A 25924-nucleotide genomic window follows, 5' to 3' on the forward strand; every position below is an offset into this window, starting at 1 on the left:
GTTCACCGTGATTCGAACTCTTGCCTTCTGAGTGGTAATCTAGTGTGCTACCACTACGTCATCTTCACTTCTTGAAGGAATGGTGATAAACTTGAATCAAGTAATGGGCAGTTTGTCTGACGGGGTTTGATGGCGATAATGCCATTTTCTGAACAACTAAAGCGCACCAAGTCTACCTGAGTTGTTCACACAGCATCAGATTAAATTAATTCGTTTATTCATTACGGCTTCTGTGTGGTTTGATAAACATATTATATAACAAGCTAGTGCAAGTATGTATTGCATATAAATGCTTTTGCTCCATGTCTAAATGTGATTTTCAGATAAACAGTACCGTAAAATCGGGTGTAATTGATCAGAAGGGTGAAATTGATCATCGTATCACACGATTTTATTTATTCGTGATGGAGCACAAATATCAATGTAAGCTGCAGTAAGTGACGTTGTTTGACGTAACTATTGTCGAATTGTGTGTTGTGAAGTTTTTTGCGATAAAGAATGCTTATTACTATGAAAATAATGTAAAATTTCAAAATCATGCACGGTGAAGTATTGACAAACACCTATGAACTTCTATTTCTAAGCAAGGATTTGAACATGGTATAAACCTGAAAGTTTGTGAGGATGCTTGAGATATATCCCTAAACCAGATCTCATCACCAAAACTTGTACCAATCAGCTCATATGGTTGAAATAATTGAATTTCTGTTAGATATCATTGAAATCCTTAGGAAATTGCATACATTTAGGCGTTTTCCGCGTAATTCTTGAAATTGAAATATTCGTTATTTACATAAATATTGCATTGCTAAGAATTTGACAAGCATATTCGGATTCAGGGAGCTCAAATTTATCATGTAGAGTTGTTTTGAAAACTAACAATAATGGCATTCATAAGTGATCAATTTCACCCCGAAATGAGATCTCCTGATTTTATATATTAGATATATTTGTTAACACTAAAATGACATTTGTTAAAAAAATTCGGTACATGAGTCGATGAGGCTCACCTTCGTACTTGTTTTCCTGCATTTAGTTGTTTTGCTTTGTTAACATTATGGAAAACAGACTAGAAAAAACGTGAAAAATGATCAATTTCACCCGAAATTACGGTACTTAGTGCGGTGTGGCAGGATAAAATTTAAAAGAAAATAGATCAACGCCACCGGAGCTATATTTTGTTTTATTTAATCAATTGCTGCCCAATTTCACTGGCCTCTGTTTCTATGAGTCGCTTGGAATGGATAAATTGTAAGAATATGGAAGGAAGTTGAAAAAATATAGCTTTATATCTGAAAAATGAATTCCTTCTGATGACGTGCGTTGGTATATGGTTCGCTCTGGCTGAACAAAATTACAGTTTTACAGGTCCATCCAAAGAAAATTTTTGATGTAAGATTACAAGGGACTGTTCAAATTACTTGATATTTTTATGGTAGAAAGGTAATGATTATTTGAGTCCTCTGATGTAAAAAAGTCGATAAGGGAAAAAATGGCACTTGATGCGGTTTAGCAGAACCCCGACCAACTGTGGTATGGGTTTCAATGCCCCACAAATATGAATCAACGCTTCTAGGCATATGTATGACATTTTATTTCCTACGAATGGAACAAATATGTTTAAGCATGTTATTGTTGATTGCGATGCTGTATAGATTTATGGTTCGCGTAAGTAAAATGGGTTCTGCGTAATTGCTACTCTATTTGATGAGATATTCTCCGTTTAATCCAACTTTGATCCATATCTGTGTGCTATCCATAACTGTGGGATGACTGCAGTATTGACTGGTCCGCAGGATATGATAAACTGCACTGCCGTTGTAAAGTTTCCAAAAACGCCCATTTGCCCTAAATTCCTCGCGGCGAATAGCCCAGGAAAGGAACAACTGCGTTTGATCAACTACCGCAATGTTATCTTCCATAAGAAGGAAGAGAGAAAAGCCACGGTTTCCTCCGGGGAACATCGCGTGTCCTTTTGAGCAAATCCGTTAATATATCGCAAAACGAGTTGTTCGACTTCAACGCTTCTGCTGAACGTTTCAAACGAAGGCTTCGGGAAATGAACCGTTAACGAAACACCGAAAAATTCATCAAATTAAAATGTTTTTATTCTTTTTATAGCACAAAACTGATTATTGTTAGAATTTAAGAACTATTTGTTTGTTGTACTGTAAGTTATTTGTTCTTAGTTTAATGTTGTATTTGTATTTTTTCTCTTTAAAAGATGTGGGGTTTTTATGCCTATTTGAGCAAGTCAAACGATGTGGCCAGCTCAAATAGGCTTTTCCCTGCCAGGCTTCATAAGGACTTTACGTCCGATGAAGGTTAGAAACAAATACCGTGATGTATCAGTACCCGGACACTTAAGGCAATACCAAATATCAAACTCTGGTTTGAATAGGGGAACTGTGGGTAAAATGAACAGGGGGGGTAAAATGAACAGGTTAGTGTTTTACGGTAATTATGCTATAATTTTATGCAAAACATAGCACCATCCTTAATCCTCAGACAAAGAAGCTATTTAGACAACTCTAGCTCGATCTTGAACTGTAAAAAGTTGTAAAAGTAAACAAAAACAAAGTACGCCTCTCCGTTTTCTCATATGATGTAAATTTTTACTTGTGGAATTTAAGGTTTTTATGACTAAAATCCTTAAAAAATCTTTCGAACTGCGTAGCACATCACATCTTTAAAGTATTTATGATAAGCTGACAAAAATAGGAAGCATTTTAATCTTCTAAGTTCTTAAAACAAGTGATTTGAATATGTTGATTCTTTGGGGGCAAAATGAACCACTCAAGATGGGGGTAATATGAACACCATGGCAGGACGAATACTACCGGATTTTATATCAGATGCCGAAAGCTATCCGGAGGAAATACAAGGACAGTAATGGACAGCCATCCAAATGGTCGTGGCTAAACGTTCCATCGATTCCGGAATATCTGTGAAATATGAATTGATCATGTACCAGATGCCGTGAATCATACCGCAATTCGTTCAATTAGAATGGTGTTCATTTTACCCCCACTACATGTTCGTTTTACCCCCAGTACGTGTTCATTTTACCCCCAGTATATGTTCATATTACCCCCGTTACATGTTCATTTTACTCACATGTTTGGAGCATTGACTCCGTGGAAAGCAATTTACAAAATTAAAATAATGTTGATAAAATTCTGTTTCCATCACAATATTTCAACTTGTTACATTGTATAAACATCCTTCTTCAATTCTGTTCAATTGAAAAAGAATCTGACAGCTTTATAAGCAAGAAACATGAAAATTGCTTAGGGTGTTCATTTTACCCCCAGTTCCCCTATGTTTCATTCACATTTAATCAAAGTTCTGTCTCGCAACACGTTATTTCATACAATAGCTTCATTGTAGTCTTGAACATTACTGGAAAAAGTTACATTTTAACTTGAAATTCGTTTTATTAACGTAGCATATCTTGTCTTTAAATCCGGACACCTTGAGCAGATATTGTCTTCAAATCCGGACACTTTTGGTTTAAAATCCGGACAACTGTATTTCTTGATCAATACATATTAAAAATGAATACGAATTGCATTACAACTTAATTATATAGCACTTTCAAATCAATTTGAAACATGTTTGTGCCAAACAGTGTTCTCAAGAGTAGCGCGTACGTAATAATTGTCACTTATCTACCTGAACTGGACCGCCTTTTGCTCGAACAGCATACAGACAGTTTTCCGGCATTTAGCAATATTCTGATCACTTATAATGTTTTTGATACCAATGATTAGAGTTTTTTGTATACACATTTACACGACTTGTAGGTTTAACTTTCCAAATATTAACACACACACGAAAAACATAGGGCTTTTCTGTTATGTCCGGATTTGAAATCACTTCTCTGTAAATCCGGACTGTCACTTTAAACACATTTAAGTGTATATTCTCTGCATATTCCATTGCAACTATATCGTCAAACTGATTAAATATTATGCCGTTCACAATGTTGTTCCAAACACATAATGAAATATACATTTCAAGCACATTATCGTAAATCAAACTTTGTTCGTATGTGCGTCGGCTTTTTGACTGAAATCACTTGCACAACAAAGACGTGACATCTAACTGGAACATCGTACTTGTTTATATTGTTAATATATTTTTGGCAATGGTAACTACACTCTTAAAAATAATGAAAATTACTCTGGACGTAATTCTGGTTATGACTGAATGACACATGATGTAAGTGATGGAACGACACGAAAACGTGTCCTTGAAGATGTATTGAACGAAAAATGTAATTTTACATGTTAAAGGACACGAAAACAATGGAACTGTGATCGACATTTCCCGAATCAGACACTAACGTATTTGAAATTCGACACAAATTTACGTCATTCGGCTCGCTTCTTTTATGTGCATCTCAAAAGACGTAAATCACATTATTTTTTGGTACTGTGTAGATTACAAATGATACTTATATGATCAGCAATGTTGAAGTTAAGCTTAAAGAATAAAAACTAAAGTTATAAGCTATTATTATAACCTTTAAATAATGGATTTCATTGAAGTGTCCGGATATTGGTACTGTCCGGATTTTGATTCACCACGGTAAATAAATAAATAAATAAAAATTGTTTGTACACAAATGTCAAAAAAGCTGCGTAGCGTGAGTCCCTGATGTTCTGGATTTGCTCAGGTGGTGCAGATTATTGATGCGCGCATTAGTTCTCTCTCTTGCTTTCCCGCTATGACGTCACTTTTAACTCTGCATAAGAACAGCGGGAGAATAGAAGAGAAAACTAATAGCACGCATCAATGAGTTAAGGCTCTCCGCGATTTCGTTGTTATGTCATAAAACTCTACATGTAGCAGCGAAATCGCAGCGATTGTTTGTTGCTGTCGCCGTAAAACATCGCGTTGATTTGGGTGATCCAAAGCCACAACTCAAAACTTCAAGAGCACAAATCTAAAGAACCAGACGTCCATTAAAGCTGAAAATTCTATCGATTGGTTACTCGATGGCCAATCGATCAAGTGTTCAGCTTGAACCGCTGTCGGGTTCGTTAGATTTGTGCTCTTGAAATTCTGAGGTATGCCTTCGATTTATATTCAAGATGCATACATTATTTCATATCGAAAAATGAATCCAGGTTTATTCACTCTGTACCACACCACCAACTCCTCTCTCCTCTTCTAACGCGACATAATTTCCTCACAACCCCCAATTAAAAAAAAAATGCGAATATTGATAATATATCATTACAAGTATTGGAAGCCAAATGCCGCAAGGCAAAGGTGTCTTAACCTTTTCAATACCGACATCAAGTTTCAAATTTTTCTAGTTTCGCCATCTTTCGATCGGTTTTGATGATTTGTTGTAGTAAAAATCACAAATCAGTTATACATTTGATTCATGAATTGCAAGCACCATCAAAATTGGATTTAGATTCAAGTTTGGTGGGGTACCTAGGGTATTTCACAATAGAAAAGCGCAACATTTTTTTTTCGATTTTCGCACATCTAGATTTCGAGAAAAAAAAAAATAAGCCAAACATTAAATTTAGCTTATTGAAAGACGGATTGTCTGAACGAACATGGGTGAACTTGTCAATCTTATTTGCGGCTCCTCTGTGCTATGTAGTCCAGGTTCAACTTTTTTTTTTCGAAATTTTCAAATATTTATTAAAATACTCTCGAGGCTCAAAATTCAGTAAAAATGTGATTTTGTAATCAGTTTTAAACAAATAATCTGAAAATGAGGTAATATCAACAATCCTTAATTCTTCCAGAAATCGTCCAGAAATTCTTTCACAGATTTTGGAATAGGATTATTTCTCCAGTATTTGCTCTACAAATTAATAGAAATACCTTCAGTATTTTCTATAAGGTTTACTCTAAAAGTTTGAATTCATCCAGATTTGATCCCTCCAAGAATTAATTCACAGTTTATGCAAGGCTTTTCCAGAAAATTTATTAGGAACTTCTAAATTAACCCCAACAGGCAATCCTGGTTAAGTTGCTGTCGCAATATCTCTTGGAGTTTATTACTTTTGCAGTTCTTTTAAATTTATCTTGATTGATTTCTTAGGTATGTGTTGATGGATTTTTTTAAATTTAATTTAATTCAATACTCCAGCAAATATTCCAGTGATTCCTCTGTTCTACTTATTTTTCTTCTTCTTTCTTGCATTGTGTTCCAACTGGGACAGAGTCTGCTTCTCAGTTTAGTGTTTTCATGATCACTTATCGACTTGTGTCTCCAATAACATTCACTCAAGCCACAAAGCATAAAGTACAGCAAAAAAATAATATCATTATTCCATGTTTAATGGTATATATTAGCATAACATCACATCCACATGATTAAAAAAATTGTAAGGCGTTTCTAAAAATCAAATTAATTTTGGACTCCTCTCAATATTTTTGAGATTGTTTTAAATATTTGTAACTGCTTTTCGACCCACTTCTAAGTTGTTACATTTAAATTAAACCCACTCATTGCCTTGTGTGAGTGTCAGATATGTTGAAATAAAGCTTTTTAAAGTTATTGAGAAGATTTCAAACAAACAGAAAAGAGTTTTACAAAAACATGTAAGGATTGCGCTGAGCAACGCTAAGGTTTCCATATGGTAGAAGATTTAAAAAGACGTTTTTATGCCTATTGTCAAATTTCCAGCTTTTGACAATAAAAAAAAAACTTAAACGTGTATTCCGCGAAACAAATTCAAAAATTTCGTTTCGTTTCGAAAAATTCCGTGAGATATTTGATTTCGTATCGAGTTACACGAAACATTTTTAAATCTCGTTTCGTTTCATCATTATCAGCGCAAGATATTCCGCATATCGTTTCGTTTCGTATCGACATGGAAAAAATCCATATCGCATACCCTTAATCAATATCTAACCGATTCTGAATTAGTTCAACAAAATGAGCTCATTGGTACGAGTTTTGTTGATGAAATCTGGTTTGGAGATGTATGTTAGGCATCCTAACAAACTTTTAGGCTGTTTTTGAATATTTGTTAATATCGTACCGTACATGATTCTTGAATTTTTCATTATTTTCATAGAAATAAACATTCTCCAACGCAAAACAAATCTTCACAACACTCGATCCTACAATAGTCAACAACGTTCATTCACGCCATTGTTTGAAAAAAAAAAAAAAATCGACAGTATTATACGCATAAAAGTCCGTTTCATCGAGTTTTATGATCCAACTTTCAGAAATGACCGATATCCGATATCTAAAGGATTCTCAATGGACTTAAAAGTTGTATGTAAAAAAATATCATTTATGTTTACCTAATTAAGTTGTCAAATTTCCACCTTATTATTTTCACCCTAATTATAAAGGAACTCTTATGAATATTCGTCTACTTTTTTATTAAAATTTTAAGACTGATGGGCTTAGGCTGACTCCTAGTTTTGTTGATGCGATTCACATTTACAAAATATAGAGAGTCAAAATTTCGGTCGTGATATCTTGAAATTTTTGGATCATATTTTTTCTATAAATGAGGCATACATAAAATTTTTGCGAAAGGCATGAAGAAAGCGTTTCAGATAACACATACCAGTCAATTTTATTATTCTATTAAAAAGAAATTTTATATCATGAATTCCAAATGCAATATTGCATTGTATTCTTTTAGAAGAAAAAGAATATTTGAAAATGAATTTCTAAGCATACTTACAACAAATGTTTGAGCTGAAATATCCAATAACTGTTAAAATTCTAATTATTTATCGAATGCTTACCCTCTTGCGAGCTAGATGCGCATCAACTTATGCCGTAAAAATCTATTATCCATCTGTTGCTAGAATATTCAAACGATTGCTCATCAAAAATGAACTCAAAAACTGTTTGTCTTCAAAGGTATTTTTTTCGATACGAACTGATATGTAGATAAATGTTCTGAAACGGTTCGAAATTAATCCTAATTGAGTTATAAAAATTATTTAGTCAATATTAAAGAATGAGCAGACCATTTAGGGTAAAAAATAATTTTGGCCATGATTTACCAAAATTACTCTTGTGTGCGACGTCTGTTTCAACTCCTTCTACATTGTTTCCTGAATTCTAGATTTGTGCACTTTGAGAATAGTTAGCTAGTCTCAAGTCCCAATAGTTAAATCTCTTTGCAACTTTGATTATTCTGGACAATCACGGAGTTTGAATAACTACCGTAAAATTCAACATTACATAAAGTTCGCTATTGGATTAAATGCACAAATTGATGTGAAATTTAAGAAATAATTACACGTCTTCTAGATGAGAATCGAACTAACGACTCCCTGTTTACTAGATAGAGAACGTTACCCCTACACCACGAGAGGACTCATGAACGCAGAAGCTAACCTGAATTCGATTTCAACTCAATAAATCACGTGGCCCTCTTTCGCAAAGCGCACCTCTTCCGGTTGAATTTGATGCCCACACAACGCTTTTTTTCAAATTCACATTAATTTGTCCATTTAACCCAATTGCGAAGTATAGTTTATGTTTAGTTTTACGGTAGTTGTTCACACTTTCCCCTGGCCGCTTTACCATGAAACGTTAAATCATAATTAAAAATGAATAAAAATACTGTGCTTTTTCAGTCTTTCTGGGGTTACAGAACAAGTTGGGATTACCACAATCAGTCACTTGCAGATGCGAGTGAGAAGTTTTATGTATTTTTTTGTAACAAGTTGTGTTACTTGGGTAAGCTGATCCGCAAAGCAAATTTATATTTGTGCCCTGACGTGTCCAACGAAATAGATTTTTTTTGTACCTTCTTAGATTTTTCATAATATTTACTTTCTTCGCACCAAGAATCCAAGATTTTTGATTTAATAAGTAAGTGCTTCAGGAATTCTCACAGGGATTTCTTCGGAAATTGCTTCAGAGACTGAACTTCTAGAGGACTCTTTTTTCATTGAAGCTTTATTCTAAACGTTGAATTATTTATTTTCTTTAGTGTAAATGCCACAAAACATGACATCTTACAGTGATTTCATCATCCATGAAATTGAGATATTATCTCGCAGATAATCTGTGCATCTTGTGCCTATTCCATCCTCATCCGACCCTGTCCATTCGATTACAAAACGACACCCTTTGGCCCTTACGCTCACATGTATCACAGCAACACAACGACAGAAGTCCGCCACCGTGTCTCCTCTGGAGCAAACAAAAAGAGAAAGAGCGAAAAACTCGGTGGAAAACGCGTTGGAGAACGGGCTGGAAAATTTTGCACACTCGCATTCGGTCGCAGGTCGCCTTTTTCTCGCCTGCTCATCAGTCGAGGTGCGTTTTCCTGCGGGACAAGTTGAGTCAGCGACCGGGTTCTGTTCCGGACGGACGTTCGATTCGTGGTGTTATACCCACCTTTACTTTTGGGTGGTGGCAGCTAATCTAAAGGGACCACACTCCACCCATCATCTGTGCTAGGACTTATTGGAAACTGTTGTTGCCCTCCGTCTGGGGTTGTGAGTCGTTGTCGTTATTGTTGCTGCTGTTGTTAATATCTTGGGAGGGGAGGGTTTGCAAAAACAGAAGTGGAGGGGGTCGTATTGGTTTATCTTTGTACAATCTTTTGGACAGTGTGCTCACCTCTGGATCAGATTTTTGCGATTGTTGCGGCGGTGTGTGTTTGGGCGAATTTCGGTGGTTCAGATTGCATCTCCGATATCATTTTTTCAAGTGGATTTTTTCTTCACCACTCGGAAAATCGTCCCAGTCATTGGAGCAGCAGAAACATTGGAGTGGGTTCCGTGTCTCGAGTGGTCGTCGGTCGTCGTGGCAGATGTTGCCCAGGGCAGGGCCATTTGGCGTAAAGTGAGGCACTCTGCTGGGATCTGATTTCCTCCGTGGAGTGAAAAGTGCACAGTTTAATAAAGTGGAAAATCGGAAAATTGCAAGCATCTTGATGGTGTACCTATCAGAGCCCGGGCCAGAAGTGACCGAAGACGACCGAAGAAGAGAAAGGTGATTTTTCATATTTTCTGCTCCTGTGCACCTTTTCCTGTCGCTCTCCGGAAGATATCGACACAAGTGCATCTGGTGGAAATTCCCTTCCGAGGAAAGAAAAAAAACGTCAAGAAGAGAAATAACAGAATCGAAACCAATCAAGTGAAAATTTATCAAAAGTGGATGAAACAGTGTGGGTTCTTGGTTTTAAAAAGAACGGGTGAATTCATCATTGGTAATAACCATCATTTGTAAACTGTTCTATACCGGTTGAACCACTTGAAAGGAGAAAGGAATATAGAGTGACATAAGTGCAGGAGGATAAAAATCCACTCGCATTGACCAAGCTAGTGCTGATTCAGTTCATTACTCATTGAGGATATGTAGCCGAAGCATCCCGACATCAACACACCATTAGTGGGGTCGGAACTGATTCTGACGTCAAGGTAAGGAAACGTTGCAATAATGGCCCTACCACGGTGCTCTCTAGACCGTTATTATCAGAAAACAATAATCTACATTACAGGTCGGAATCGATTCTTTTTCACTCCGGATAATCGAATCTTCCGGATAATCAAATCACTAAGAAAAAAAATGAAATCTTCGATAAAAGAACTTAAGTATTATCTTTTTTTGTTGTTTTATTTATATGATGCGGTGGCGTAGCCTGAAATTATTTCTATAAACAGTAGGGGTCTTTACAAGAAAACAAATTTTTTTGGCCGACCTACACAAAAAACACTTTATCAAACCCCCCTTGTCTTAAGGGGGCAGGATCCGTCATTGATTTCAGAATTTGCAAAAGCAGTTTCTTCGTTCAAAAACAAGGAATTTTACAGGAAAATGCGTTCACTGTTCTGTTCTGTTCTCCAACCGAAACACAGTGAACACATTTTCATCGAATAATTTTGAGTTTTGAACAGAAAAACTGCTTTTGAAGTTTCGATGATGACGATGATTACAATGACGGAGCGTTGAACGTTAAATATGTTCAAAACTGCAAAACCATTCATATCCCAGCCAACAAATGTGTTCACATAACAGAAATCCAACTTTACAAAGTGAACGCTTAAATTGAAATAAAAGATTGTTTAAAATTCATACATACGCCATATACGTACATTCAAAGAAATTCAATGTGGTAAATACAACTTAAGGCTAAGTAGCCCGTCATTCGTTTTGGCAACAATGATGCTTTTTCAGCTTGCATTTCAAAGTGATAAAACTCAGTCTTGATAGTTCATATTGACTTGAAAAAGTATTACTGTAGGCGTTAACATGCATAAAGTATGCTGATACTTTTTCTTCTGTGTTAGTGCAAAACCAACTGATTTTCTTTGATTCGAAATCGTGAGATGAATTAGCAACCATCATCAACGACGCGTACAAATTTCAATGACGGCCTACTTCGCCTTAAGATGAATTCGTTTGGTGCTCTCTATAATTTCGTATGTAATATTGTTTTGCATTTTATATGACTTTGCTCTAAAACACAAAAAATTAAAACGATAAAATGAGTAGTTGTAAGCCCCCATGCAATAATCTTCAGATCGTTAGCGTTAGCGTTAGCGTTAGCGTAGTTACGGTATGCTTCGTAGATTGGATACTAGCAATATTCATGTTTCTTTTTAGATAATCTCATCCAGACTACTTTCAGAAACAAGATTGGGGAGTAAACCTTGATTCAATCTAGAATCAAACAACTAAAAGCATGGATATTGCTATTCCCGGCCACGCCCATCTTTACCGTAACTTGGAATAGGGGAAGGAAATGTTGATGTAGCAATTACTTAGCGAGAGGCCACCGACTCAGCGACACCCTCATAAGTGTTACGGAGGTGGAGATTGGAAGGGGTAAAAGGTCATAGGATTCGCCTTGAAAGCTGGTCATCGGATCAACGAAAAAAAAACAAAGAAAAAAAAACTTTGTACACGACCGAGATATAAGCGTTACACATACGTTTTCTATTTTTAAACGAGAAACTGTCTATTTGGGGTCATAGCATCCAGAAAAAAAAAAGAATTGCGTTCTAACTAGCATAGCAAGAGACATTTTAAAAAATTAGGAAAAAAAAAAACAATATGTTTCGTGTAAATTATACTTCCGTATATTGCCGTGAGGAACGAACGCGCCGATTTAAAATAAAAAGGGTAGAATCGGAACAAACTCACCAAATATTCCAATCATTTTTTTTAGACTGCTTCCAGTACACCTATTTTGTGGGATGTAAGACCACATGCAAAACTCAGTCATGAAAACTAACTTTACTATGGTTCTCTTACTCGATATCGAGATACGGAATATCGAGTAAGGGTAACTGTATTCCAAAATATCAAGATATTGAGAAAAAAATCAGAATAAAAAAATACTTGTACCGTGGTGCATCAAAATCCGGACGGTATCAATACCCGGACACTCTGATAATTCTGCTTATTCCACGACTCCATGCAATAATCTTCAGATCGCTAATCATAAACGCTACCACTGTACCGTTCAGTCACTATTGAATGGAACGGATATTTGGCAAATATAAATCCAACAATATAGCTTAACTGCACGTAGGTACTTCTACCTCATCCATACTGCCACCCATGTTCAAGATAATTTGTCTTTGGTACATTTAGTAAATACATTAGGTAGCTCAAATGCTAAACACTGCTAGACTGACTAGAACACAATAAACTTTATTGAATAAAGTAATCGCTAATTCTGTAAAAAAAATGTAAAGTTGAAAATGCATGAATTCTTTATTCGCACAAATATGATAGCCTCCATTCAATTTAGACAATTCATCATAGGGGCCGTCCATAAATGACGTAGCATTTTTTCACTGAATTTTTACACCCCCCTCCCCCCTCGTAGCATTTCGTCACAAATGCTAGTACTCCTCCCTGGAAAATACGTAGCATATCGAGCACCCCCCCCCCCCCTATATTTTTTATTTGTTATCCTTAGTGACTGGGTTGAAACAAAAAATTGGAATTCAGAAGTTCAATACAAAGTTTGACATTAATTACTGACTGAAATGAAATGATAATCTATTCTAACAGTTTGATATACAGTAGCGCTCAAAAGTAATTTGGAAAAGTTTTAAATAAACATTTTCCACGGTTTTGGTTTCCAGTTTCTTATAGACTAAATTATATTACTATTGCTGTTCTTACCATAAAAAACGAGTTTACTATAAAAAATGTGAAAAAAAAAATTGATTGGATTGATGAAGCTCGTTACTGTCGAGTTGGGGTCCAATATATTTTATAATATATTGAACAAAAATTTCGTTATATTAGAGGATTGTTTTTTTTTTTTAATTATTCGTTGTTAGGAAATAGATTTCAATGAAGATGATTAAGAAAATATATTAATTTTAAATGAATCATCGTTAATATTATCCAATTTCAAATCATTTTAGCAAACAGTGGCCAGATACATAAAAGATTGCACTTGAAATATTTGGAATGTTTAGAAAATTTTAGCAATTATTATACAAATACAATAATCTCTATTAATATTTCAGTTGACTTTTATTATTGTTTCCATTCTGAAATAATCCTTCACAACCTATAATGAAACCGTTGATTAATAAAAATTCTTCAAATTACCGAGTTATTAACAAAATTTAATTCTTTGGCTAAATAAGGTGTTGCACGTGGGATTACTTATAATAGAGAAATTTTTGCTTCAGAACATCATTCAAAACTTAATAAATATTGCATGGATAATTGGCAACATTTTTGGAATTCAAGAGATAAAGGACGTTGGTGTCATTCCATTTGTCCGTTTGTTGATAAATTCCCATGGTTTAAAAATATATCTGCAAATAGAAATTTTATTTGCACTTTTTCACGAATAATATCGAACCATTACATATGCAACAGCTATTAATATCGCATAGATATGAAGGATTCAAATTTATGTGATTGTGGGGAATTTTATGAAGATATTGATCATATTGTTTTTGTGTGCACCAAATTTACGGTACCCAGAAGTAAATTCATTAGTAGTTTGGAAACTTTATATCAAACCCCTCCTACATCTGTTCGTGATATCCTTGGTAGAAAATTTCATCCTTGTTTGAATTTATTATTTAATTATTTAAATGAGATATCGTATCTTGTTTGATTTTTACTGCCGTAATTTTCTTTGTTTTTTTTTTTCAGGATTGAAATTTGACCAAGACCAATACGGCATCTCCTTTTCCTTTTTCTGATCCCACATCGAAAGATCAAGATCCTGGCTCTGTTATGGTTCATGCCGAGTGTGCCTTTAGTTCATAAGATATTTGTTATAACGTTTTAGAAAAGATGAAGAGGTTTTGTGCCTTTTTGAGAAAGATCTTTTCAATTGATCACTCAAAGGGGTTTTTCCCTCTTCCAAATTTTAGTAAAAATAAATAAATAAATAAATAACAAAATTTAATGATAGGGCAATTTTGTTAACACTCGAATCTATTATCCTCATTAATATTCAGGGTATTCCATCAAGAGCATTGATATATCAAAACAAATAATGAGTTGATTGGGTGGAGATCTCTGTCTCCAACATTGAAGGCATAATTCACGGAATAAATATCTTGCTTTAAATGTAATATTTGCCAAGAAGAGCATATATTATTTTTTCGAGGAAATAAAGCCCCAACAGAAAATATGGATAAAACTAAAACGGCTGACCTTATGTCATGTTAACAAACGGCAAAAATATGTACTCCAAGTAGTTAGAGCGTTGATTTTAATTCAATTCATTTAACTTATTTTGTTTATTTATAAATTTATTAATTTAGACGCGAATATAATGTAATATTCACATAATTATTTAAAGCTTCAAAACATCTGTTTGCTTGCATTTATCAATAAAATCTAAAGTTTCATAGATATTTAATCTTGTCATATGAATGTTTTGAAGCTTAATCATAATTTCATAACCCAAGTTTAAAATTAAAAAATAAAAAAAAAATTCATAAAAAAATAATTGTTTGCATTTTTTTTCAGCGCCTTTTTTTACGGACTTGATTCAAAATGCTACGTCCACTAGCTAGGACCCCTCCCTCCCCCTCGTCACACTTCGTCACAAATTCGTGAAGACCCCCCTCCCCCCTAAAAAGCTACGTCATTTATGGACGACCCCATATACAATTCCAAACAACTTGATTTAGCGTTTACAGTAACCAACGTGTATGACACACGGTGCCCCGACAGACCGTTATTATGTAAAAAAAATTGTCCATCAAATCTGAGTACAGGGCTCGATTCCTGAGGTCATTCTGCACCTCTGGACCAATTTTTAAAAAAATCCCTAGGCGGAATCTTGAGAAATCCGGATTTGAAGTTTTTAACTTAAAATTTCAATATAATTTATATACAAATTACACTGTAGCGCCGGGATATCCTAAAAAAATCGCTCAAAAAGACGACCAAACTGTTCTCAACTAGTATATAATTGTTATAGATGTTATATTCATAAATATTTTTACTGACTTAACTAACCAGAGTGGTTTGAGTATGTTTTTATATGGCTTAAACCAGTAAGCTTAGTTCAATGGAGTGAAATCTGAAAAACTAAATTTCAATTTACTGTTGATGCGCTGTTCGAAAGAAGTAAAGCTTTCAATGGTTAATATTATTTATTTACAGCTTGTTTTACGACTTTCACACTATGTGACCAGCCCACTGAAGTCTGCCGTATATATTTTTCTTAATATTATTTGCTTCTTTGTTTGTCTTGTACTACTTTTGATGTACCGGGTACCCCCGTTGGTTTTTTCACATTTAATCTGAACACTTTTTAATTTGTACCCCGCTAATTTGCACATCGTTCAGATTAAAAATGGTTTAAACGTCATTCAGCTCATGGAACGGAGTAAAGTAAAATGGAACGCTGTGGAACGGAACACAGAATCAAAACAAAACAGGGAAAGAGGTAACCAGAAACACGTTTCTAGGGTGACTAGAAGTTCAAATTAAAAATGAACCCCGATGGTTTGCATGAGGTATCGTTCAAATTAGCGGGGGTGCACGGTATACGTCTAGTTTTTCACCGAGTATTGTCCTTGAACTTTACGTTAAAATTAACGTATTCTGTACTCTCGTCCACAACATGATTTTGACTACTCGGGGAACATCATTGTCACATGTCGGAAGTATTCTAAGATTTACAAAGTCTACAACAATTTCAATGCCTAGTTCTATCCGAGTTTCAACATCACTTGAACTCCCACTCTCTAGCTCTGCTATCATGTACTTTTATTATTATTATTATTATTTTCGAAAAACTTTTCAGTTCACTTTCTACGATAAAGCATCGCGATGTGTGGTGTTTATTATGGCGAAATAATTTACGAAAGAGAGAACGGATGAAGTTAGATAAGCTTTTATTAAGCAACAGTGTAGAAATTTAGTTTGCCATAGCAAGTAACGGATTCCAAAGCTAATTACGTAATCCGTAAAAGTTGATAATCGTAGCCAGAACAAGTGTTTTTACTGCAAGGGAGACATAATTGTCCCACGTCCAAGGCTCTTCGACAATTTCAACTACATCCCCATCAAGCACTGCCTCAGGCACAACACAACTGATCCTGCTTCTTTCTCTTCATGCAACCATGTACGTTTGGGTAGATTAAATGGTATCACAAGCTTATCTTAGTTGTCTGTCTTCAAGATAGTGAAAGCCCGCTCAACTGCGCTGCGTTCGATTCCAATAAAGTCATCGCCTACAATGCCAGCAAAAGTAAATACAACAGAATGTAATGGTAAATAGTAAATTTAGTAAATTTTAGTAGTAAATTTCGAAATGCATTTTTTATAATTTATGTAATATCACAAACGAAGTTTACACCTCGTATGCTATCTATACACTTGATTGTATATATCAGCTTAATCAGCTTTCCCAGTTATTGTTAAAATATTTGCTGCCACAGATAGATTTGCGTCACTGAGTCGAACGCGACCTTGAAATCAATAAACAGATGACAAATAAAAACAAAGTACATGGTAGCAAGTAACGTAAGACAAGAACTAGGACTCCCAGTGAGGTTGAAACTTTGGAGTACTTATTGGAAATTTGTGTGAAGTTGTTGAAAACTATGTTAACCTGTGTTAAAATGTGTTCCATTTTGACATGTGGGAATGATGCTCTACGTGTAGTCAAAACCCTGTTGTGGTTAAGAATATAGAATACATTAATTGTAATGTAAAGAACTGAGGACAATACTCGGTGGAAAACTAGACATATACATCTAGAGTAGTACCATATGTATAAAGAAGCTAATATCATAAAGCAAAATAAATATGGCAGACTTCAGTGGGCTGGTCACATAGTGTGAAAGTCGTAAAACAAGCTGTAAATAAATAATAATAACCATTGAAAGCTTTACTTCTTTCGAACAGAGTATCAACAGTAAATTCAAATTTAGTTTTTTAGATTTCATTCCATTGAACTAAGCTTACTGGTTTAAGCCATATCAAAACATACTCAAACCACTCTGGTTAGTTAAGTCAGTAAAAAATATTTATAAATATAACATCTATTACAATTATATACTAGTTAAGAACAGTTTGGTCGTCTTTTTGAGCGATTTTTTTTAGGTTTTCCCGGCGCTATAGTGTAATTTGTATATAAATTGTATTGGAATTTTAAGTCAAAAACTTCAAATCCGGATTTCTCGAGATTCCGCCTAGGGATTTTTTTAAAAATTGGTCCAGAGGTGCAGAATGACCTCAGGAATCGAGCCCTGTACTCAGATTTGATGGACAATTTTTTTACATAATAACGGTCTGTCGGGGCACCGTGTGACAGTGTGTTTCAGTTAATATGGCTTTATGTTTACAAACATTGCAAAGTGAAAAATCGTGAGACGAGCCTCAAATTTCTGTCCATCAGTTTGCAAAGTAATGTAAAAAGTGTTTTTATTAGAAATTAAAACGCTGGAGGTCCTTTTCTGAGTTATTTAATATATTCAACGAATAAAGGTAGGCAACCTAGTATGCAGCTTTAACAGCACTGTTAGACTGGGAAACAAATACGGTGCGAATTGTAACCTCAGTTGCCCTCCAGTACATCCATTTCTAAGTGCAGTAATTATTGAAGCAGCTAAACAGAAATGCTTACATAGTGATTTCATTGTGTTTCTGTAAGATTTTCATGTTTCAACGTCCGGTATATCAATTTATTCATTAACAGGTGCTTCATTTATGGTCTGTGTCTGGTTTTGAGATGCATCCGACAATGTGTAATCTCCCCCTGTATAATTTTCTATTTACATGATATGAACTCTTATCTAATATCACATTAAAGATTACATTTGAATCAAATCAAGTAATGAAAAATCGTAAGGGAATAACAATATGAAGTTACATATTTTACCAAATGAAATTTGAATCTGATAAGATGGAAATTCTAACTAGATCAAATTACTGTCTCCATGAACAATTTCAATCAATTAAATTTTGCATCACATACAATTCCAACTTAAACTTCACATTTGTATAACTTCAAATTAACTTCCTTATATGATCTCTGGTTTGCTGGGATTGTATATTGCAATACCAAATTATCTCAGATTTATGCATAAAAAATGAAAAACAAGAACATCAAAAAATAAATTCCGGATAATCGAGTCTAAAATTCCGGATAATCGAATCCCGGATATTCGAGTCCCCGGATAATCGAGTCCGACCTGTACCATCTGTGCTCACCGGGTGTTTTATGTGGCTTAACTACATGCATTTCTGGGAAAAATTTGAAGAGTTTTTGGATCTCAAATGATTTTTCAGTAACTGTGACTAGACCACAAAAACATAGTTCAAATTTGGCTAGTTGAATTTTTGTAAAACTTGGATTGAGTATAATTTTATTCAAATCATGTCAAAGAAAATCTCAATCAGGTATAGTTAGGGTAAAACCAACACTTTGGTTGAAATCGACACCCTTCGATACTTCATTTTCTTAGCAGATTTATATGCAGTTTTTACCGCACCCTATCTTCACATCTATTGTTGTAAGTATTTCGGATAAAATTACAGCTGACGCTACCAATCAACTGATAAAATACACAACAAAATAACTTTGCTGGGGGCCAGAAACTCAAGTCAATCTTCTACGAATTATATTATTTTCTTGTTGAACGGAATATCACATAATAATATCACTAGAAAGCTTGGAAACTGTATTTCTATTAAAACTTGGAGAAAAATATCTGCGGTCTTCGGTTAACTTTACTCAAAACTGGACATAATGTCACTTACACCCATTTGCGTTTGGGCCCCTCATTTGTGAACTTTTTACCATCCAATGGGCGTAATTGTAAAATGGGTCTTATTATTTATTTCTTAATTTCCCAGACATTGGCGAATGGTGAGCACATAATTAACAGAGATTTTTTCTGATAATAACGGTCTGAGGAGCCCCGTTGGCCCTATTTTGGCAACCTTAGCAGCATCGGCCACCGGAGAAACTTTGCGATATCATTTTCGCCTAATGGGACCAGACACGACCATTTATTTGCTCGTTTAGTTGCGTCCTCCTACTATGACGTGTGCTACGAGTCAATCCACCCACGCGGACGGTACTGTGCCATTTTCCGGGCAGAATTTGCTTCCTGGGTATTCCTCATCTTCCTCCGACAGCGGCACCCTAACGGGCATCTAATTATGTTTTTATTGATTTTCGTGGCACTCGACTACCGAGCCTAACACGTTTCTACGGTTGCTTTTGGATCGAGAGATAGACGTTAATTGCTTCTTCGCGGAAGGTGCAATCTGGAAAAAAGCTCCATCATGACCAAGCTCACACAGCAATTTACTGGCCAAACAAGGAGGAAGAAATTTTAGCAAATATCTATTAATTGCTGAAGTAAAAAAAATATGAATTCTGACAAAATAATTCCTATTCACTTGTTGCTGATTTAGATCATTCATCTCACAAATTGATACCTGGAAACAACTGCCAGAACTACGATTTCATCAGCTATCGGAAAATGACTTCCTAGCTCGTTCAGCATCCTTAGTGAAGCTGGGATACATCGGAGTAAACTGATGTTAAACGCAACTAGGGAAAATAATAGAATCGTTCTGGTGGGCATCGATCCCACGACTCCCAATACGTTAGACTGGGCGCGTTAATCAACTACGCCACAGAACGGGTAACGATTCTGCAGCGCAATCGGCGAACCTGAAACCAAAGTCCGTCACGACCCCATATTCTCCTTCACAACCCTACACCTCCTTCGACGCTCTTAGATGCCCAATTCGACTCTCCTAAACGTGCCTACGATTTTCACATTTTTCACACGTGCCTATTATTTTTCACAATTTTACATCTCAATTTGTCAAAATTGACTTTTGTGTCTTCGAACTTTAGGTTTTGTTTCTGATGTTCAACGAAGTATATTAATTAGAACATTTTAAACTCAATGGTATAAAAACAATTACATGACTGTCATAATAATTGCCTTCCTGAGATTTTTTTAATATAATGTTTTCAGAATATTTGGGAGCTGAGTCCTTACCTTCCTTCCGAGTGGTCTGTATTTGGTGGCCTTTGGATAGCGATTCCTTGGGTGGCTGAAGTGGACGTCCGGTAATCATTCTGGGCGGTCAGCTGACCGATTCTTGGTAGGGTTTCTCGGGGTTTTATCCACTAAACAGAACATTCGAAACTTCACTATTTATTCACAAGATCCATTACACATCATAAACACTTACGTAATTTGTGGACGCCGCCTAAGGTTCGACTTTTTGCGATTTTACGGCTACATAGTAGTATTTTTCCATGTTACAATGTTTCCTATTGTAACTATTGAACATGTTAAGTAGTCGTTGCTGTTACTTGTAACAATTTGTGCTTGGGCAGTTCCTCGAAATAAGAGGTGGGATCTGCTCTCATGTTTTTTTTACTTTGTTTTATGTCAAATTGTTAGGTTTCGGTACTTAACAATCAATTTTAAATAGAAGAAATTGTTGACAAAAAATGGGGTAGACAAAAGCGAGTATTGTCAAATTCAGGAAAGCACTACACTGTGACAAAAAATTGGAGGGCTGAAAACAACTATTTGGTCTTTTCTATAGTTATTTTGATATAAACTAAATATGACAAGTGTACATCGAATCATTTTCCTTATTACTTCAAACTTTGTGAGTATTATTTTTAATTTACACCGTTTCCCGATATAAAGAGAAAAACGTGATTATAGCAACCAGTGATATTATTTCGAAAAATATTGTTAGTAAGTTGATCGAAAGTGTTTTTTTTTATGACTATCCGCGGTGTTAATTAGAAATTGTCAAACATATTTAATGTGACAAACATGCAGCTATGGGTAGTAAAAGGTGTAATAAATTAGTGCTAATTCATGAACAAACAGAACTTGTAACTCGAGTTGGCGAAATAATACCACAATGTCACAGACCTTGACATGGTTTTATCTAAAACCATGTCTTAAACATATCAATTATTGAAGAAAAACTTTAACAACTATAACAATGGTAATAATGGTTCTATTGTCAGATAAGTTAATTTGATTTGACTTTATAACGCATACATTTTTCACAACTAAAACATATGTTGTTATAATTTTGATAAAATTGAAAAGTATACTCAGCAAAACATATTTCTAAATGAATAACTATAACAATCATTGATATTAATAATAAAGCTTATCGGATCGGTTTGAGCAGGCATTTTACAAGTTTTCATTAGTCCAGGTCCAGGTCAGTCATGGTATAGTTTTTTCCCGTTTCATAGGAGTGTATTGAAAAATTAGGGATTCCTAATTACCAGACATGCTCAAACTGCCTTTTGTCCACGGGAATCTGTAATATAGAGAGTTTTTTGTATCCCCATTGTTCACATATTTTTTCCTACCCCAGAAATTGATGCCAAATAGGTTGCAGAGCTACTTGAGCACTTCCATGATTCACTTTGGCATAGGGGTTTTGCTCGGCCGCAAAAAACAAACCCACGGGCGAAGTGAATCGAAAGTGCCAAGAATAGGATCTGGCTCCCTACGTGAACAAAAAAAAGGATCCATACTTATCGTGGTAGTCGGAAAATCTTTGGCGAGACCACTGTTTCATTACCCTGTTTCTGACTGTGACCATTTTTTGTGTTGGCCTAATTTTTGCCGCTCGTAAAAGCTACCAAGAAAAAAATGTGCAAATTCTTTTCAGTGTTTCACACGGCTTCTACAGATGCCAGCTTTTCCTTCGACGGTCATTGAAATTTTTCCTTTCTTTTCGGTACCACGTCACATTGACACAAGAAGTCCTTGAGAAGAGAGTGAAACACCATTTTTCTTAGGCTATTATTCCACCCCTTTTTGGGAGCTAGATCGCCGTCAGTATGGGGCGATCCATTAATTACGTAAGGGTTTATGGGGGGAGGGGGGGTCTGAGATTTCTTACTTACCATACAATTTATTTTTCATTTTCATACAAAAAATCTTACCATGGGGGGAGGGGGGGTTGAAAAACCCCGAAAATTGTCTTACGTAATTAATGGACAGCCCCTATGATTAAGTGTTTTTTGTTTTTCGTTTCATACCACAAACCGGCGTGTTGGTTTCGTATCTGTTTTCGCTGTTGAAGCAATAACAACGGCAAAAGCACCACGCCGCAAAATAATGAATTGAACCGTTTCATTGTTCTTGTGCAACCATATTGCGGAGCTACTCGAGAAAGGAATTTGCCAAAAAGATGGAAGGATGTGATTGAGTGGAACAATGTGAGATAAGTCCAGTGCATGGGAAGTTTCCTTGTCATAATCCAGGATAGGGTTATTAAAAATTTATTTCCGGCATGTTCAGCACTCAACAAATGGGGGAGTCAGAAGGGTAATGGCGATCCACACATGTGGGGAAACAAGGTCAACATGCTTTCTACCTCCTACCATGATACATTTTCCTGTTTTCTCTTTCAATTCTAATGGAATAATTGATTAGTAAAAATTTTACAAGTTATGGTAGGTATTGGATCAAACTATCTTCTTCTTCTTCTTATTGTCTTTTAGTTTCACTCTATAAATGAATCTGTTCCTTTATACGTCTAATATTGGTATGATTCTTTGCAATTATTGCCAAATACTTCAACAATTCCAAAGAAATCAATCTTTATTTTCACTATTAAAGGTACTAAAAAATAACTTTCAATGCTAAGACATCATTAACTGATGTACTTCAACCAGGAACTGTTCAACTGTGAAAAGATTCAATTTGCTAGTACATAATTTAATGCGAATTGATCGAACCTCGTTTGCTTCGGTGGCCATAAATCTCCAGTTTCAGATTCAGTGCAAAAACGCTCTGCCGAAACGATACTGAATTTTGCATCACGGTTTATTCCTTTCGCCACGGATCGTCAGGACATCGGACGGGAAAACCCATCACGTCAATCTATTCAAATTCAATCCAACTAGCGTTCAATCTAGAACGGTCCACCGAGCACCACCAGAAGCAGCAGCATGTTATTATCGTCACGCGCTCGCCATCCGGGAAGATTCCTTGGTTTTCTCAATAATGGCTCCCGAAACCGGGATGGATGGAACATTCCTCGGTAGCAAACGGTGTCTCATAAGCGAGCGAGCTTCCACCAAGAGGATGGTGGACCACATGAATCTATTTCGTCTATTTCCCACCATTCGACGGTCGAAGGTGGCTTCGTTGTTATGGTTCCAAGCCCACAGCCCTAGTCATGGCAGTAGTCAGGGTTTCCATCAGGGGGTAGGAGGTCAAACGACTTCAAGTTCATTCAAAAATTTCACGCAAAACGATCACTATACATAACTTTGCAATCCTTTTTGCATGAAACGTTAAACAATGCTTCTCTTTCTAGATAATAATCCTTAAGCAAACAAAATTGTATATTCACAATGCTCTGGAAACTTTAATAAATTCCATTTTCAAAGCAAAAGACAATACCAAAATTTTAATCCGCTACGAATCTTGTTATGAAAATTGTATGACTGGATATTTAAAAAGAAATTAAAAAAATAATGTGAGACTTGTGAAGTTTTTCTGTGATTTCTGGACAAATCAATGCAAAATAATATCACTTCTGGTTATTTTCTCTTTTTTTTCTGGATCCCAATACAATGCTTGAAGATGTTCCTAGATCAATCCCTGATCGATCTCTTGGACATTCTGTAAGTAATTCCTGTAAGAATCCTTCGATTATCTCAGAAGTTTCGAATGGAATTTCTCAAAATGATCATAATGTTCGGTGTAAATTTTGAAAAAAAAAAAAACAATCAGAATGAAGATAAGTAAAATTTATAAAAAAGTTTTAGGAAGAGCTGTCAGGGGTTCCCATTAGATGATTAGGGTAAGGTCGCATTTTATCAAGAATTTTCTGAAAAAAATGTAAAAAAAGGGAAAAAGGAAGGATTCTTGAAGGAGTTTATTTATGGAGTTATTCTGGAATCCCAAGAGGGTTATGCGGAGCATTTTTAAAGAAATTTATTAAGGAATGACTAAATATCTGATAACTGATATCTGAAATAAGCTCCCTCTGCCCCCTGGCTACTCTCATGCGGCCAACATAATGCATGATTCAGCATCGTCGGTTTGGTGCATGGCTGACTGCTAGAATGACAGCCTTTTCCCAGCCATTGCCATCATAGGGTGGAGAATGATTTACGCTTATCCAAGTCGCGTCCGTTTGCTCGTCCTCGTTGCAGTGTGTCCCTTTTCGGTTATGGGCGAGTCTGTATGCAAAAATTTGACCATATACAATTTCCTTAACTTTATTTGGTTAGCCACTCGTCCACTTTGGGCACCACTGGGCTGAATTAACTTTATGACTTGTACATTGTATTGTATGAGCCTAAGATCTATTTATATTCTGTGTACTCTTGTCCGTCGTCTCATCTCGAGATGCGGAGAGTGTACCTATTGCGTGCAGCAGCTGATGATGTCGCGGTTGCCTACCTATCGGGCGGCGTTGTATGTCTATTTCTCCGAGCCATGATCCATTGTTCGATGCCTGGTTTGTTGTACCGTGTATATCCAATCGTGTGCAGGAATACCTGCGAAGAGGGTCAATTTGCCTCAGTCGCTCTCCGGCCACAGTTGAGGATAGATGTGGGGCTCCATCATCGCTCAATATTATGGATCATTGAGCAACTGGGCGGTTTTTTTTTTTTTTTGTTGGGGGGGCTGGGAATCGAACCCATGACCATCCGCTTATCAAAGCGAACGTGTAGCCAACTACGCCACGGACCCCCCATATACAATTTCAACTAATAGTAAAAGGGAGAAACTACCAGGGCCATGCACAGCATGTGCGAACCGGAATAGTACTTCCTCACTCTACTGGACCACTAACGACTCCTGAGTGGCTTTGCGGATGGGAACGGAAGAATATTCCACCCAGAAAAAACCATTAATTTTGTCCGGTAGTTTGCTTCCAAGAATCACATCGTAATACAAATTCGCCGCTAGAATGAGTTGTACACATTGACCGGAATAATGAAATACTCGCCAGCATGTTTGAAGCTCTGAGCAGTAGGGTGTTCCAAATTAATAAAACCATGTAACTCAGATTAAAGCATGTGAAACCCTAGACCCTCTGCAACTTTTCCGCACTGAGTATCATAACAATCTAACGATAATGTACTAAATTTATTGAAAGATTAAAAACATCGATGAAAAGGAATCATTTTAGGTACTGTAATCCGGGGATGTATTGTTTTCAGCAATTTCGTATAGGCTTCCTTCAGAGATTATGACAAAAATTCATTCAGGGAGCAATTTCCACATGCATTCATTCAATAACTAATTCAAAATTCTATCTACCTATTCCTTAACTGACTCCCCCATGATGTTATCCATGAATTTCTCTTCAAATTCTTGCGAAGAATTCTTCAAAATATTCTCCAGATATTACATTATCCCTTCCGAGACGATGCAGCACTATTGTGCTGAACATAGCTTTTTTAACGGCTCATTCAGGGCTAGATTCTCATATATTTTCTTTGCCCAGTCGCATAAACGTGAA

The 25924-nt window shown here is 35.8% G+C and overlaps 1 protein-coding gene across 7 annotated transcripts in view; it reads left to right on the top strand.

Annotated features, from left to right (window-relative positions):
- The first annotated feature begins 9283 nt into the window (after nt 1-9283).
- LOC5579463 (probable G-protein coupled receptor 158) overlaps nt 9284-25924 on the top strand; it is a 382902-nt gene continuing 366261 nt past the window's right edge. For 6 of the 7 annotated variants that reach the window (XM_021846130.1, XM_021846133.1, XM_021846132.1 and 3 more), the window contains exon 1: nt 9284-10386. The gene's annotated coding sequence lies outside the window, so the exon portion shown is untranslated. The remainder of the gene's footprint in view (nt 10387-25924) is intronic. The other variant, XM_021846131.1, reaches the window with a different exon arrangement.

The sequence above is a fragment of the Aedes aegypti genome, chromosome 2 (genome assembly GCF_002204515.2).
Source record: "Aedes aegypti strain LVP_AGWG chromosome 2, AaegL5.0 Primary Assembly, whole genome shotgun sequence".
In the NCBI taxonomy this organism is placed as follows: domain Eukaryota; kingdom Metazoa; phylum Arthropoda; class Insecta; order Diptera; family Culicidae; genus Aedes; species Aedes aegypti.